Raw genomic sequence first — 16,241 nt, 5'->3', positions numbered from 1 at the left:
TGCTGGAGTCTTTACACTGATCAGTTATAAGTGAGATGAATTACTGCATCAGTAGAATAGCTGTAGCTAAGAATCAAACAAGCTCCTCTTAGCTGTTTATAGTATCTTTAATACATTTTGTAACCCAAATGCTTTACAGAGTTAAATATTTTTCATTCTGTCTACATTATCTTCCTTTACCTTCTATCCCCACTTTATCTAGTGGTGGGGAGCACTCTGTGAAGGCAATAGACTTGCTCTCCACAGATCTAGGTGATACAAAACCATGGAAGTGTGTGCTGATGGTGTAAAGACAATGAATGGTGCATAAGCTAATGTAAATGTTAAGAATGATTTGTTGGCTTACAGTGAGAAACGACATTCCAGGCTATAGTTCCCAATTCTACCAAATCACAAATCTATTCAGGCAATGAATAATGGATGTTTAAATAATATTTATATACATACATGTATACTTCACTTAGTCACAGCAAAAGCAATGAAAGGGTACCTCTACACAGCACCGCTATGTTGGGATAATGTCTGTTATCCTGAAATAGCATTCTATGCTGTTTACACAAGAAGCCCGTTATTTCGAAATACATTCAAAATAACGGGCTTGTTGTTCTGGCTTCCTGTAAACCTCATTGCAAGAGGATTAAGGAAGATGCTGGAATAGCAATTTATTTTGAAATTTAGCGCTGTGTAGACAGCGTCAAATTTAGAAATAAGCTATTTCTAAATCAGCTATGCAATTTACATAGCTCAAATTGCATAGCATATTTCGAGCTATGCTCTACTGAGTAGACATGCCACCAGTGACCAGAAAATTGTAAAATTGTCTGACTACAATCATGTATGGCAAATAAGGGTTTTGAAATAATAAATTCTTCTATTTTTATTGAACTTTTCATCCTTGCTAAACACTTCACTCAACATGAGGTAAATTTTTAAGTGTTTAGGTGTCTAACGATGCAGATTGGGTGAAATCAGATGTCTAGGTAATTTTGAAAATCCCGCTAGGCACCTATCTTCCTCCTTAGGTACCTCCTAAATACTTTTAAAAATCTGGCCCTACAGTCCCAAACCTGAATTCAGTAATCAGTCCTTCAAGCAAAATTCAGTTACTTTCACATAAATACCGCTTATAGACAGGTCAGTCTTTGGCATTAAACCCTGTATATATGGATGTGAATTGCTTCTTCCACTACTGAAATACAGCCAGTTTTGTGCTGAGACATGGCAGATGTTTAACCTTGCCCAGCAACACTACATAGCAATTTAAGATTGGAAATTATGACAAACTGAATTCAACTGAAACTTGATGAAGGCAAAATATAAGATATTCAGTTTGGAATTTGGTCACGAGAAAGAGGGAAACACGTGTGTTCCTGAGCAGTAAAGTGACATGGGGCTTTAATACCAACAAGAGGTCAGGGCATCTGTTTTACATCTTATCTGAAAACAGCCTGTTTAGAAGTACCCTGATTTCTAATACGAGGCTGGGGAATTAGTTCAGTGCAAATTTGGAATTATGATAACGAATTACTAACACCATTTCTGCTTCTCCTAGAGTGGTGGTTTTCAACCTGCAGTCTGCGAACCCTCTGGAGGCTCACAGACAATGTCTAGGGACCTGGGAAAGGTTATCAGTGTGATAGAACAGTGGTTTTTCAACACATGGTCAGAGGATCCCTCGGGGAACTGCAGACTGTCTCCACTACAAAGTGGATTAACACTGCTTCAGTGGATCCACTGGGGCTCATTCAGTGAGTCTAGTGAAGACTCGCTAAATTGACTGCTGATCACTCTCCTGTCGACTATGGTACTCCATCAGAACAAGATGAGTAAGGGGAATTGACAGGAGAGCTTCTTCTGTCGACCTAGCATGGCATGAACCCTGCAGTAAGTAGATCTAAGCTATGTTGATTTGAAGTATGCTACTAATGTAACTTAAAGTACATAGCTCAGATCTACCTGTCCCTGTAGTGTAGACCTGCCCTAAGATTTCCAAAGGGGTCTGCACCTCTGTCCATTTGAAATGTAAGGGACAATTCTGACCTAGGGTTTTTACTGGTTTCCTGTCCAAATAGCGAGCAGGTTCAATCCAATTAATTTGTAAGATCATAGTGGTTTGAATATAATGCATAACAGAGCAGAAGGAAAGAACTTCAGCAAAAGAATTCTGAAGCTGTTCTTGCTTTATTTAATGCACCTACCTACAAACTATAGATTAGATCTACACAATGGACTTTCAGTGGCTCTCAACCTGTTTACCGTTGTGGGCCACATCCAGTACTACCTGGATGGCCCTGAGGATGTCACATGGGCTCTGACTCTGGGCTGTGCTCTAAGCATCGCGCAGATTGAGAACCACTGACTTAGATTAAGTGGTGCAACCGCTAACTGTGAGGGGGTCCCTAGAGGGAGCCTAGGACTATGGGACTGCTGTGCCCCCTTAAGTCTCTCCAGCCTGGGCTGTATCTCTCAATGCCTTTCAGGGGAGAAGCAGCACCCTTTCCATGTTCTGTTATCACTCACCACGCCCAACTGAGCAGCCGCTCATCCAGCAACTAGATTGCACGAATGTTCCCAGAGCCACTTATTAATCTCTCAGCATAAGACACCAGCTGAATCCTCTACCTCCAGCTCCCAGTTCTGTATCTCAGAAATGTACCAACTGATTTATTAATTGATTCACCACTTGCATCAATGGAAAGTAGACATACACCAGTCTTTGTAAAACCCCTGGGCAAATTTACCAGACACTTCAGGCGAACTCACTGGATAAAGATAAACAGTAAACCAAGTTTATTATTAACTACAAAAGTGAGATTTTAAGCGACTATAAGTGATAGCCAAAAAGAGTAGTTACCAAAAGAAAAGAAAATATTAGCATGTTTCCATCTTAAATGCAATAAAACTGCATTTTAAATGTGCCAACTGACATGTTATAGATCCAGCCTTTTCTTGCTTAGATAAATCCTGATCTAAATGGGTCCATTGACTTCAACAGGGATTGGATCAGGCTGATATGGAAGCAAAGGAATTTAATCACTAAGGATATGTCTAGACTGCATCCCTCTGTCGGCAGAGAGATGCAGATTAGGCAGGTCGACATTGCAAATGAGGCAGGGATTTAAATATCCTGCACCTAATTTGCATAAAAATGGCCACTCTGTTTTGCCGACTCAGCACTTCGTTGGCAAAAAGCGGCAGTCTAGAAGGGGATCTGTCGAGAAAGAAAGCCTTTTTCAGATCCCTTATGCCTCCTGCAAGGAGGTTTACAGGATCTGTCGAAAAAGGCTTTCTTTCTCGACAGAAACCCCTCTAGCCTGCTGCTTTTTGCTGACAAAGTGCTAAGTCGGCAAAATGTGGTGGCCATTTTTAGGCAAATTAGGTGCGAGATATTTAAATCCCCGCCTCATTTGCAGTGTTGACCTGTCTAATCTATAGACATACCCTATATGCAGGGCTCGACAAATACACTTATCAACTCGCCCGTGGTGAGTAGATTTCAGCTGGTCGCCCTGTTCACCGGCAGTCCACACATGCGCAGTGCGGGTCTTGCGCATTTGCGGTGCAGGGCTGGCAAGTGGTTTTTGCCGTGATTGTCGAGCCCTGCCTACGTGTGTATCTACATAGACTGCTTTTAGATAAGCACACATTAATTGATCTAACGTGGAGAAAAGATGGTTTTGCTACTTGAATTGGGCTAACTATTGCTTGTGAATGGTTTACTTCTCAAATGTAACTGTTTTCTAGTTAAGAATTGTCTGCAAACATATCTTGACATCTATATATTTATTCATAGATCAAAACTAAATTTTTGATAAATGCAAAGTAATGCATGCTGGACAACATAATCCAAATCTACATACAAAATCGGCTCCCTAAAAAAGATCTTGGAATCACTGTGGATAGTTCTGTGAAAACATCCATTTCCAGGGGCAAAACAGCTACTAGAATGTTAAAACCCATTAGTAAAGTGATAGATAATAAGACAGGAAATATAATGTTACATAAATCCATGGTACATCCACACTTTCAGTACTGCATACAGTTCCAATCGCCCCATCTCAAAATAAGATATATTAAGAAATGGAAAAGGTACAGAGAAGGGCAATGATAATCATTAGGGGACTGGAACAGCTTCCATATAAGAAAAGATTGAAAGGGTTAGGACTGTTCCGCTTGGAGAAAAGTGACAGGGGCTAGGACAGAGGCCTATAAAATCATGAAGGGGGTGGAGTCTGTGTGCGTGTAGAACTTCACTGACAAAGAATGTTTGTAGGGACCAAAAGTATAACTAGGTTCAAAAAAGAATAAATGTTGTAATGGAGGTTCAGTTCATCAAAGGCTGTTATACATGATGGCCAGAAATGCAACTCCATGCTTTGGGTGTCCCTGCCCTTCTAACTTCAGGTGCTGAGACTGGATGACAGGGGATGGATCACTAGATAATTGGCTACATTGTCCTACATTTCTATCACTGGCCTGTCCTGTCCATTCCTTTTACATCTGGCATTGGCCACTGTTGGCAGACAGGATACTGGGCTGGACGGACCATTGGTCTGACCCACTTTGGCCGCTCCTATGTTCTTATATTTTAGTTTACAAGGTCACATAAAAGCTGCTTGCTGCCATTGTCGCTTTGCATCTAGTGAACATTCATAATCAGAAATGTTTTGGCTCTAAGGACCCAGATCTTGCCTTATGATAAGTGCTCAGTGTAGCTCAAGAGGCAAATGTGCAAAGGTGTCTTTAAGCCTTTGCGGTCTCCAACCCTAGCATCCTCCAGGGTGGTACCTGGTGTCATTACACTGGTTGTGAGCACAGTCTCCCAGCCCTTCCTCCTCCCCCCTCCCCGCCCTGTGCTGCTGCCTCTGTATCACAGGCATGGATCTGTATCACAGGCAGCTTTGCTAGGGCAGGTGGCTCTGTGGGAACTGCTGCTCATGGGGAGATGGTTTTCCCCCAGGAGCACCAGCTCCCACCTGCCCACACTCCATGCTGCTGCCTCTCTGGGAGGCAGCACCATGGGGGTGGGACATGCAGGAAGCCATCTTAAAAGCCAGCTCCCTGTCTATACCAGCTCCTGCCTGCCTCTCCCGGTGCTGCTGATTTTGTATCAGAGGCAGCAGCACAGGGGGTCAGGCGGTTCTGCAGCAGGCTTAAAAGCCAGCACCCTGTGTGCTCCAGCTGAGGCCTCCCATGCACCCTTACTGCTGTGTCTGATAGGGTATGTCTACACTACAAAGTTAGTTTGAACTAACGAATGTTAGTTCGAACTAACTTTCATAGGCGCTACACTAGCGCTCCGCTAGTTCGAATTTAATTCGAACTAACGGAGCGCTTAGTTCAAACTAGGTAATCCTCATTCCACGACGATTAAGCCTAGTTCGAACTAGCTAGTTCGAATTAAGGGGTGTGTAGCCCCTTAATTCGAACTAGTGGGAGGCTAGCCCTCCCCAGGTTTCCCTGGTGGCCACTCTGGCCAACACCAGGGAAACTCTATGCCCCCCTCCCGGCCCCGGATCCCTTAAAGGGGCACGGGCTGGCTACGGTGCCTGTGCCAGGTGCAAGCCTGCCAGCACCCAGCCAGCAGACCCTGCACCTGGCAAGGATCGAGCCACCCACCCGATGCCTCCCAGCCCTCCCCCTCTTCCTGGGACCAAGCTAGCAGCTCCCGGGAGCTTGCCCGGGACCGCAAGAGGCAGGCATCCGCCTGGGCTAGTGCGGACATCGTGGACCTCGTCCACAATCTCCTCACATAGGCACAGGAAGGTGGCCGGCTTGGGCAAGAGAGCTGCCAGCCTGGCCACCCAGGAGCAGGTGTGCAAGAGAATCAAGGGGGTCCACTGAGACCCCAGACCCTGAGCCCTGAGCTTACAATGGCCGTACTGAGTCAGACCAAAGGTCCATCTAGCCCAGTAGCCTGTCTGCCGACAGCGGCCAACCCTAGGGACCCTGGAGGGGATGGACCGAAGACAGTGACCAAGCCATTTGTCTCGTGCCATCCCTCTCCAGCCTTCCACAAACCTTGGGCAGGGACACAACTCCTACCCCCTGGCTAATAGCACTCCATGGACCCAACCTCCATGACTTGATCTCACTTCCCTTTAAACTCTGTTCTAGTTGTAGCCTTCACAGCCTCCTGCAGTAAGGAGTTCCACAGGTTGACTCTTTGCTTTGTGAAGAACAACTTTCTGTTACAACTTTGAAGCCTGCTACCCATTCCTTTCCTTTGGTGTCCTCTAGTCCTTCTTTATGGGAACTCATGAAGAACTTTTCTTGATGCACCCTCTCCACCCCACTCCTGCTTTTAGAGACCTCTATCCTGTCCCTCCTCCGTCTCCTCTTTTCTAAGCTGAAAAGTCCCAGTCTCTTTAGCTTCTCTTCATCTGGGACCTGTTCCCAACCCCTGATCATTTTAGTTGCCCTCTCCTCTCCCACCCTCTCTCTTCCCCTCTCCCACCTCCTTTTCCCAGTCTCCCCCAGTTTTGTTCAATAAAGACAGATTCCATTTTTGAACACAATTGTCCTTTATTTTGTACATCAAGAAAAGGGGCTAGGGAAGGGTAAGTGGAAGGAGGTGAGGGAGGAATGGGGTACGCGCCCCCTATGGGGAGGACTGGGCTGGCTCTGCGGGCTTCTGGAGGTGGAAGCTCTCCTGAAGCCCCCCAATTACCCCCTCTCCCCAGATGGCAGCCTGCGGCAAGTGCAGCCGGGCTGATGGCCAAGTGGTGTGATGTGCCCAGTGTGGGCACTCAGGGCACTCCAAGCCAGGACTGCTTTGCAAGCGGGGCACCCCTGAGAACTGTCTGTCCGGGGTGGGGGTTGGGACCCTTTAAGCACAGCCCTCGGCTAGCCTGAGACACCATCTCCACGCTCTAAGTCCTCCTCTGATGCCCTACCAGCACTGCTTCCGGCCATCCTTAACCCCGCTTCAGGGTCCACTTAATGTGGACACGCTAGTTCGAATTAGCAAAACGCTAATTCGAACTAGTTTTTAGTTCTAGATGCGTTAGTTCGAATTAGCTTAGTTTGAATTAACTAATTCGAACTACGTTAGTTCGAATTAGCGCTGTAGTGTAGACATACCCATACAGAGCCAGCGGGGGAGGGGTTGCATGTAGCCGTTCACATCCCTACTAGATATACCACATCTACCACTTCCCTCTTACCACAAGGCCTATTATCCTGTCAAAGAAAGCTATCAGGTTGTTCCTTGGCAAATCCATGCTGACTTACTTATCACCTTATTATTTTCTAGTTGTTTGCAAATGGATTCCTTATTTATTTGCTCCATTATCTTTCCTGGTACAGAAGATAAGCTGACTGGTCTGTAGTTCCCTGGGTTGTCCTTATTTTCTTTTTTATAGATGGGCACTATATCTGTCCTTTTCCAGTCTTCTGGAGTCTCTCTCATCTTCCATGATTTTTCAGTTCACCAGGACCAGGTGGCTTGAAGCCATCTAATTTGTTTAAGTAATTTTTAATTCCCTGCCCCTATTTTCGCTTCTGACTCTACCTCATTTTCACTGGAATTCACTATGGTAGGAGTCAATGACGGCCAAGCTTCCTGGTGAAAATTGAAACAAAGAAGTCGTTAAGCACCTCTGCCATTTCCACATTTTCTGTTGTTATCCCTTCCACCACATATACACTAAGTAATAATGGTCCTGCCCTGTGCTTGGTCTTCCTCTTGCTTCTGAGGTATTTGTAGACTGTTTTCTTGATAGCCTTTATGTCTCTGGCTAGTTTGATCTCATGTTGTACCACGGCCTTCCTAATTTTTTTACTTGTGTTATTTGTTTATATCCATCTGTATTATATTCATTTGTAATTTGTCCTAGTTTTCCCCTTTTCTATAACTTATTCTATAGTCTGATATTAAATGTCCTAACTAATGAGACTTCCACCCCTTCTTTTTGTGACAATTACACCTGAAATGCAGTATTAGGATATTTTTTTCTAATATTCCACCTTGAACAATTTCATCCTTTTTTACTCATCATATCTTCTCTGAACACACAAATAATTCTCTGCCCACTTCCCCGCATTTAAATACTTGTAGAATTGCCTCTTGTCGTTTTTTGTTTCGCTACCCAATGCCTCAGCGTATTCATTGAGTTCAATTTAATTTGTGTATCTTACATAAAATTATCTGGAAAATTTCTCATATTGAATATATGAGTTTAAAAAAAGAGAGTAAGAATTCCCCATTGCTCTTTCCATCCTGATCTTGCTAGCTTGAGGACTGAGTGCTAAAGCTTAAGGAAAAAAATCTGCCCACGATTTTCATCCTCATTGTAATGTAAGATGAGAGTATTTCAAGCCATGTGAATTGCATATTTGCAGCTTATGTTTTCAAAATATCTCTTACATTATAATTATTTGTTGAAGTGGTGCAAGTATTGAGAGTATTATGTAAAATTAATCTCCTGTTATATATTTGTCTGCAGCTCTACTGAGGCTGCTTCCCATCACATTTCTGATGTATACACTTTGCGTAGAAGGGTAACAAAGGCAGAATATATCACAGAATGAATCAGTCCCCAGTGGCCTTAGTCATATCCTAATCTCTCTGTCCTTGCTACATCTCAGGAACAGCATTCATTATTAATATATTTTTTGACATACCATAACACCGAGGTGCTCCAGTCACGAACTCTTCATAGCATAATGTGATTTTTTTGAAGTGACAATGAATCTTCACAAAAATTACAATACACCACTTCCATATGGGTACAAAATGGCATCCTACCCCCAAAATGCAGTATAACAATTCAATATTGTGATGCACATCTGCATAATATGATGGTCCATGCTACAACACATTTCCACACTGTAAAATTGTGTTTTTATGTCGGTGTACATTCCTGATTTCAGGACTTTTTAACATCTTTTGCACCCACATTAATGTAGTACTGTCCCGTTATAATCAGGACAGGAGACATCTTTTGTTCTGCCTTTTAAAGTTCTAACTTTCTCATGGAGATGTTCACGATCCCACCCAGTGAATTACATGACTGGCCTGCCATTTGGAGCTCCACTCCTGAAACCAAAATATTCAGGGATCGCTCTTCCCTGAGCCATCCATAATCTCCTAGTCTCCACAACCCTTTTAGACTCTCCTACTTGTAAGAAAGAACTTGCTTATGGGCTGGCCTCGTTACTGTCATGGTCAGGTAAAAGTGCAGAATTTCTGGCTGTTCTACATGCAAGGCAAAGCTGTATTTACAGTTTTCACTTAACTTTGTTGTTCCCTCTTTTCTTGATTTATTAGTTTTGTGCTTGTTGATTTTAAGTCTTGGTGGGTGCAGTTGACGATGGCTTGTTTTTGCACAGAGATCACTGGGTAAGACAAGGATGTTGAGTGTTTCTGTAGATCTCCGTCTCTCTTCTGGGTCCAGGCTCTGAGCGCTGTTCAAACCAAAAAATGTTTCTCTGCTTCCCTGTAAAAAATACACTGGCTTGTACATTGGAGGCCTTAGGAGCCATTGTGCGCAGAGCAAATCATCTGGCTCTGACCTGTTGGGCCCACAAATAAAGGTTTCCAAATGGGGCAGATTGAAGGGAAATAATTGTGGAGAATTAAGCTACAGAGAAGTCCATGTTACAGCTTGCTGAGCCTGCTGGATAAGGGTGAGGAGGCTTGTTGAAGTGGCACCTTTTTAAATCTCCTTCCATCTAAGGATCTAGTGCAGGGGGGGGGCAATCATTTTTGACCGGGGGCCACTTCAGAAATTTTTTAAGTGGCTCTGGGACACCGAGGAAGGGGCGGGACCTCAGGTGGAAGGGGCGGGTCCAGGACACTTCCCTGCTTCCCCACCCACAGACCCTGATTGGTCTGGGGCTGGGAGAGTATGCAAAGTCTTTACCTCCCCCCTCCCGAGAGAACCGCCAGCTGTTCAGAACAGGAGGTGACTCCTCTTGAAGCCCCTTTCATCCATGCCTTTGCCTGACCTCTGATCCCAGCTGGGGGTGCCATTGTCTTGGCAGCCTTGTTAATTTGACTCTGCTTATGGGTCCACCCAGGGTTTGCAGCAGCTCCAGCCTCTGTGCTCCCCTGCCTGGTCGTAGAATTTAATATCCTGGTTCTGCCCTGTCTCTGAGCACTCTTCACCCTCCACCTGGACCTGCACCTGTCCGTGATAACTTGGGGGATGCTCTGGAGGGGAGGGAAATGGCTTGACATGGAAGCATAGAGGCAGGACCTCTGGTGAGGGCTTTCCATCTGGTCTGCCAGGAGTTAGCTATTCCTTCATATTGTATAGGCCACTAGCTCCCACTGGCCCCTGACTCCTGGTAGCTCTGACCCTTGTGCTCCCTGACCGTAGAACATCCTTCATGCAGGGGTGGCGGTGCTCGAAGGCAGGTCAACATGGGAGCGCTGCAGCTGCCCAAGAGAGGAAGAGGATTTAGTAGCTGAAGCTCAGTGGGCCAAACAGAAGACCCTCATGAGTGGCACTGCTTTCAGGGGGCTCCTTGCTGCCCCCTCCCTCCCGCCCCCTGCTCTTTTCTTAGTTGCATGGTACTTAATGTTGCAATGTTGAGGCTCTTCACAAACTCTCTCAACAGGAGAGTAGCACTGTTGTTGTCCTACAGCTAGGAATGAAAAGGAGAAGCAATTAATTTAGAAGCAAAACTAGAATAGATGGTTGGAGCCAGGTCTACACGGGCCACCCTCCCTCCCAGGACGGGTTGAAAGATGGGGGGCTGGTGAAATTCACAGAAAGGAAGGAGTGGCTCTGAGTCTGTTCGCATGCACATCCATGTCACTCTGGGATCATTTAGTGCTTACAGAGCATGAAGAAATTCTGCCTTGTTCTGTGCCCACTTCCAACTGACAGCACATAATCACAAGTGCACCAGAGCATTTCACCTCACTACCGGTCTGGGAAGCTCAGCCTTTCAAGGCACGGCCCACAATGCCTCATGCCCTGCTATTTGCTGGTGCCTAACATGAGCTCTCATTAATAAAGATGATTTCAATAAGGACTCTGCATTCAGTGATCAAGTCTCACTCAAGCAATAACTACCCAAGTGAAAGGCATCTCCTAGGCTACGTTTACACTGCACAGTTATTTCAGAATAAGCTATTCTGCAAGGCTACGTCTACACTGGCCACAATTTCCGGAAAAGCCATGCAAATCAGGTAAGTCAGGATAGGGAAATCCGCGGGGGATTTAAATATCCCCCGCGGATTTAAATAAACATGTCCGCCGCTTTTTTTCCGGCTTGGGGAAAAGCCGGAAAAGAGCGTCCAGACTGGCGCGATCCTCCGGAATAAAGCCCTTTTCCGGAGGATCTCTTATTCCTACTTTGAAGTAGGTACTTTGAATAAGTACTTTGAAGTAGGAATAAGAGATCCTCCGGAAAAGGGCTTTATTCTGGAGGATCGCGCCAGTCTAGACGCTTTTTTTCCGACTTTTGCCCAAGCCGGAAAAAAAGTGGCGGACCTGTTTATTTAAATCCGCGGGGGATATTTAAATCCCCCGCGGATTTCCCTATCCTGACTTACCTGATTTGTATGGCTTTTCCGGAAATTGTGGCCAGTGTAGACGTAGCCCAATAGTTATTCTGAAAGGGTATGTCTACACAGCAAAGTTATTTCAAAATAACAGCCATTATTTCGAAATAACTATCCTAGCATCTACACAGCCATTCCGTTATTTTGAAATTAATTCAAAATAGTGGAGGGCTTATTTCGAAATTGGTAAACCTCATTCCACGAGGAATAGCGCCAATTTCAAAATTGCTATTTCGAAATAAGCGCTATGTAGACGCTTATTTCGAAATAGGGGGCCTCCAGCCCTTCCCAAGATGCCCTGCTGGCCGCCCTGGCCACAAGGTAACTTCTGACCTGATGCCCTGCTGGAACCAGTTCCGGCTGGCCTTAAATGCGATTCAGTGTCCAATCAGTATGGATGTGCTATTTCAAAATAGCAAAAAGCTATTTCGAAATGCATTTTGTGTGTAGACACGTTATTTTGAAATAAGCTATTTCGAAATAACGCTGTAGTGTAGACATATCCAAATAGCTTATTTCACAATAGCACGTCTACACTGCAGGGAAGCATCAAAATTAGTCTGAGGCAGGCTTCCCTAATGGAGACATGTTAACTTGATTTAGAGCCCTGGGCGGAATCACTTAGAATGGCCCCCTGGTGAGGGACTATTTCGAAATAGCACACGTGGACCATCTATACACGCCTTATTTCGAAATAGCTATTTTGGAATAGGCATTATTCTTCCTAGAATGAGGTTTACACAAGTCAGAATAAGCCGTCCATTATTTTGAAATTATTTCAAAATAACGGAATTCCTGTTTAAATGCTCGCATAGTTATTTTGGAACAACGGCCATTATTCTGAAATAACTTTGCTGTATAACCTCCCCCACCCCTCCCAGAGACTAGTGCACATCTGGGAAGTGTCTGTGGTGCAGAGGCTAAGCTATCTTCCAGGAATTAATGCACATCTTGGAAAAGACAGTGGCCAAAAACTCAGAGGTCAGAAATGTGATTGCTCTGTGCATCTCCAGATGGTCTAAGATTAGCTGGAAGCATCTCATAGTATACCTTTTTTATCAAAGGTTCTCACAACAAATGTTTTTGTGGCCTCAGCATGCAGCCACCATCTCTTGCTGGTGGCCGCTTTGATAATTTTTTCTAAATTACTTAAATATAGGAAAAATAAATACATAGGTAAGTGCAATCATAGTCATTTATGAATGTGGGAGTGTTTCTACAGCCTCAGTAACATACAGCTGTCTATATTTTTTATTGGATCCAAACAGACTAGAAACAGAAATAAGAACATTCAAAGCACCTTGTCTTTTTGCTGGTTGTTTACTTGTGGTATTTTTTAAGACTTGCTAGCTAGTAAGTCTGCTGCTGTGAGAAGTGATATTTGTAGGTTTGTTAATATCACGTTTTACAGCAGAGACTTGTTAGCTAGCTGTGAGGCAGTGAAAAGTGATTGTAACAAAGTTGCAAACATCACTTTTCACAGCAGACTTTCTCAGACGTGGCAAGCTGGGACACAAATTAAACCTTGGATGGGGACATGTGTAAGTAGGCAATAGGAGCCAGAGGGATGGGTAAGGGCCCAGGAATGGCAGTGGGGCCCAGAGGTGGTAAGGGAGGGTGAGCCCAAAGCCCATTGTCCGGGGGAACAGAGCCCATCATTATGCAGCCAAAACTCAGAGCCCAAAGCCCCAGTCAGAGCTGGTGGCTAGAGCCTGCTGCCATGTAGCCGGGGCCTACCACCTGCTACACCGGGGCTGAAGGTGGAAGCCTAAGTCCCATTGCCCCAGGAAGGTGGGGACCTTACACTGGCTGTCTGCTCCTCTGACATTGTGACTCAAGACGGGGGCAGGGCCCAACCCCTACTTGTTTTCCCCTCCACTGCCCAAGAGGCTGTGGTTGCAAAAAAAAAGTCCCTGGTGGCCGCATTCAGAAGTGCTGCTCTATCTAATATCACGTTCTAATCTGTCTCAGTCTAACTAACACCTTCTAAAACTCTAGTGCAGAGAGAACCATTCCACATTATAATGTGCTAGACGTTACCTTGGGCTGTCTAGCACATTCTGAAGTACAAGTGCTTCGCTTTGACTAGGATTTTGAAGGTATTAATTTGAAGCTGTTACTCATTACATTATTTCTCACAAGGTATGGCACAGGAAAGTCACATCATCACTTAGAGAGTGCTTAATGGAAACCACTGGCAGCTGCTTGTGCAATAAGTGCTCATATCTGTGATGCTTGCAGTGACATTCGGTGTGGTGCACGTCACGCACCTATCCCACAGAGCATCTCTCCCTCTTCTGCTGCCAAGTATTGTGGGAAAGGGAAGGGGGTCATGGGACATCCTAGGGCCTGTCCCAGTGCCCCATGATGCACTGCTTCCCTTCCCAGCAATCCCAGTGTTTCCATCCACATTTGGCATCACCTTTCAATGGAGTGTGAACTTCATGCTCTGTCTCATTCTTGTGCAAGATTGACGCTGGCACTGTGGCCCAGTGCATTGCTCACTCTCACTGACACATCCTGAGTGGCACTGGAGCTATTCCTTATCCTGCAAAGGCGAGAGGTGTCCGACTCGGCTTGCGCCAGGCTCAGTATCTATGAGTTGCTGACCCCAGTGAAACACTGCTTTGGGGCTCACGGAGCAGTGGGATCGAATCATCATGCCCGTGTGGGATGATGAGTTGTGGCTGAGCTACTTGGAAGGAGGAAAGTCCCTTACAAGGAACTGTGTGGTGAGCTCGCCCCTGGCATGCTGCACGAGGACACAAGAACGAAAGCGGCCCTGTCACTGGAGAAGAGCGCAGTGATTGCATTGCAGAAGCTGGCCACTTGATTGCTGCCAATTGGTTGCTAACCAGTTCAGACTGGGAAAATCGACCATTAGACTCATGTTGGCAGACATGTGCAGGGCCATTAATTGCATCCTGCTGCGACGAACCATGTATCTGGTCAGTGTGAATGCCATTATGGATGGCTTTGCACAAATGGGCTTCTCTAACTGTGGTGAGGCAAGAGATGGCACCCATAGTCCAGCACCAGACTACCTCACCTCCAAGAACGTTCATCAGAAGGGGTATTTCTTCAAGGTTCTCCAAGTGTTTGTGAATCCCCGGGAGCGTTTTACGGCCGTTAATGCAGGCTGGTCCAGAAACATGCATGACATGCAGTTTATTCGACATAGAACTGCTCAGGAAGCTGCAAGCAGGGACCTGCTTCTCAAACCAGAAGTTCACCATCGAGGGAAGTCGAAATTCCCATTGTGATTCTAGGAGATCCTGCCTAGCCATAATGAAGCCATACACAGGAGCCTTGACAGCAGCAAGGAATAGTTCACCAACAGGCCAAGCAAGTGGAAAATGGCTGTTGAGTGTGCTTTTGGCCATTTAGAAGCCTCATGGCACTTCCTAAATGGGAAGCTGGACTTGGCTGATGACAATATTCCTATGTTTATAGCTGTATGCTGTATCCTCCATAATATTTGTGAAGGGTAGAATGAAAGCTTCACTTAGGGCTGGATGACTGAGTTTAGCTCCTGGTGATTGAATTTGAACGGCCAGAGACCAGAGCTATTAGAGAGGTGCAGCATGGGGCTATCTGGCTTAGGGATCCCTAGAGGCGGCAATTTGAAGCTGAAAGCCACTAATGTTTGTTGCTATGCTCAGGAGGTCAGTGCGTACAATCCTAGCAGGTAATTGCATTTGGTGCAGACGATGCACTGTGTCTGGGATGGTTTAAAAAAATGGTGTGTTGCTTTGTAGGGCTCTCTTTGCTTTCAGGGAGTGGAATAAAGATTGCTTTGAATCCAAAATAGCTCATTGGTTTTATAAAACAACCGCCGCTGGAGGGCAGAGATACAGAAACACATCAGCACTGCGGGGAATGCAGGAATTGAGGGGCCCAGGAGAAGGTGGGGTCCTTGGACAGTTGAAAATTTGAGTTTGTCCAGGCACCCTATGCAGCCTTTCCCATTGCAGTGGAGTGCAGCAGGTCCTGTGATTCAGCAGAGCTACTTTGCTGTGTGACAGGAAGAGCGCAGCAAGTCCTGGGACTCCTCAGGGCTGGACTGTAATGGGGCAGGTGGGGAATGCAGTGGGTAGTGACTACAGCCAGGATGTTAGGAGAGTGCTGACAGTGTCAGGAGGTGGACCTGGGAAACGGTTTTGTGACAGTGGCTGCAGGGGCGGGTGGGCACGGTGCTGCTCAGTTTGCAATCCGATGAGTACCTGGAACAGGCCGGCTTGGTGCTCTATAGCAGTGTTTCTCAACCTTTTTTTATAAAGTGCCCCTTTTTCAAAAAAATAAAATAAAATTAGAAGTACCCCCAGTACCTACAGTTTTCAGACACACACACATTTTTTCTACCATTGCAGCACATTTGTTTAAACAACTTAATTGTAGCTGGGCGGGTGATGAAATTTTTGGGTGTAAAAAGTACAAAAATAATAAAGCACTGTAAAACTTAAAACAAAAATTCAGTTCTCTCCAAATTTCTGTTGTGTTTACATCCCCCCAGACTTCTCTTGAGTACCTCTACGGGTTTTCGTACCACTGGGTGAAAAACATTGCTTTATAGCGTTGATGAGCCGCTCCGGGGTTTTGTTTCGCTGCACCTCATTCTCCCTTAGGTCTCTCTTCTTGTGGCCCTGACACTCCTTTGGTTCTTGGGTTTTGGTCCCAGGCCACAGCTTAAAATCACCCAGGAATCCCTCCCTATTTTCTTAAT

At 45.4% G+C, this 16,241-nt stretch overlaps 1 protein-coding gene across 7 annotated transcripts in view; it reads left to right on the top strand.

Moving 5' to 3' along the window:
• Positions 1-16,241, top strand: part of LOC102454429 (extracellular calcium-sensing receptor) — a 168,284-nt gene that overhangs the window by 72,395 nt on the left and 79,648 nt on the right. The gene's annotated exons all lie outside the window — the stretch shown is intronic.

Source organism: Pelodiscus sinensis, chromosome 1 (assembly GCF_049634645.1).
Source record: "Pelodiscus sinensis isolate JC-2024 chromosome 1, ASM4963464v1, whole genome shotgun sequence".
Taxonomy (NCBI): Eukaryota; Metazoa; Chordata; order Testudines; family Trionychidae; genus Pelodiscus; species Pelodiscus sinensis.
The sequence above is the reverse complement of the archived record's forward strand: the minus strand, read 5'-3'. Positions and strand labels throughout refer to the sequence as shown.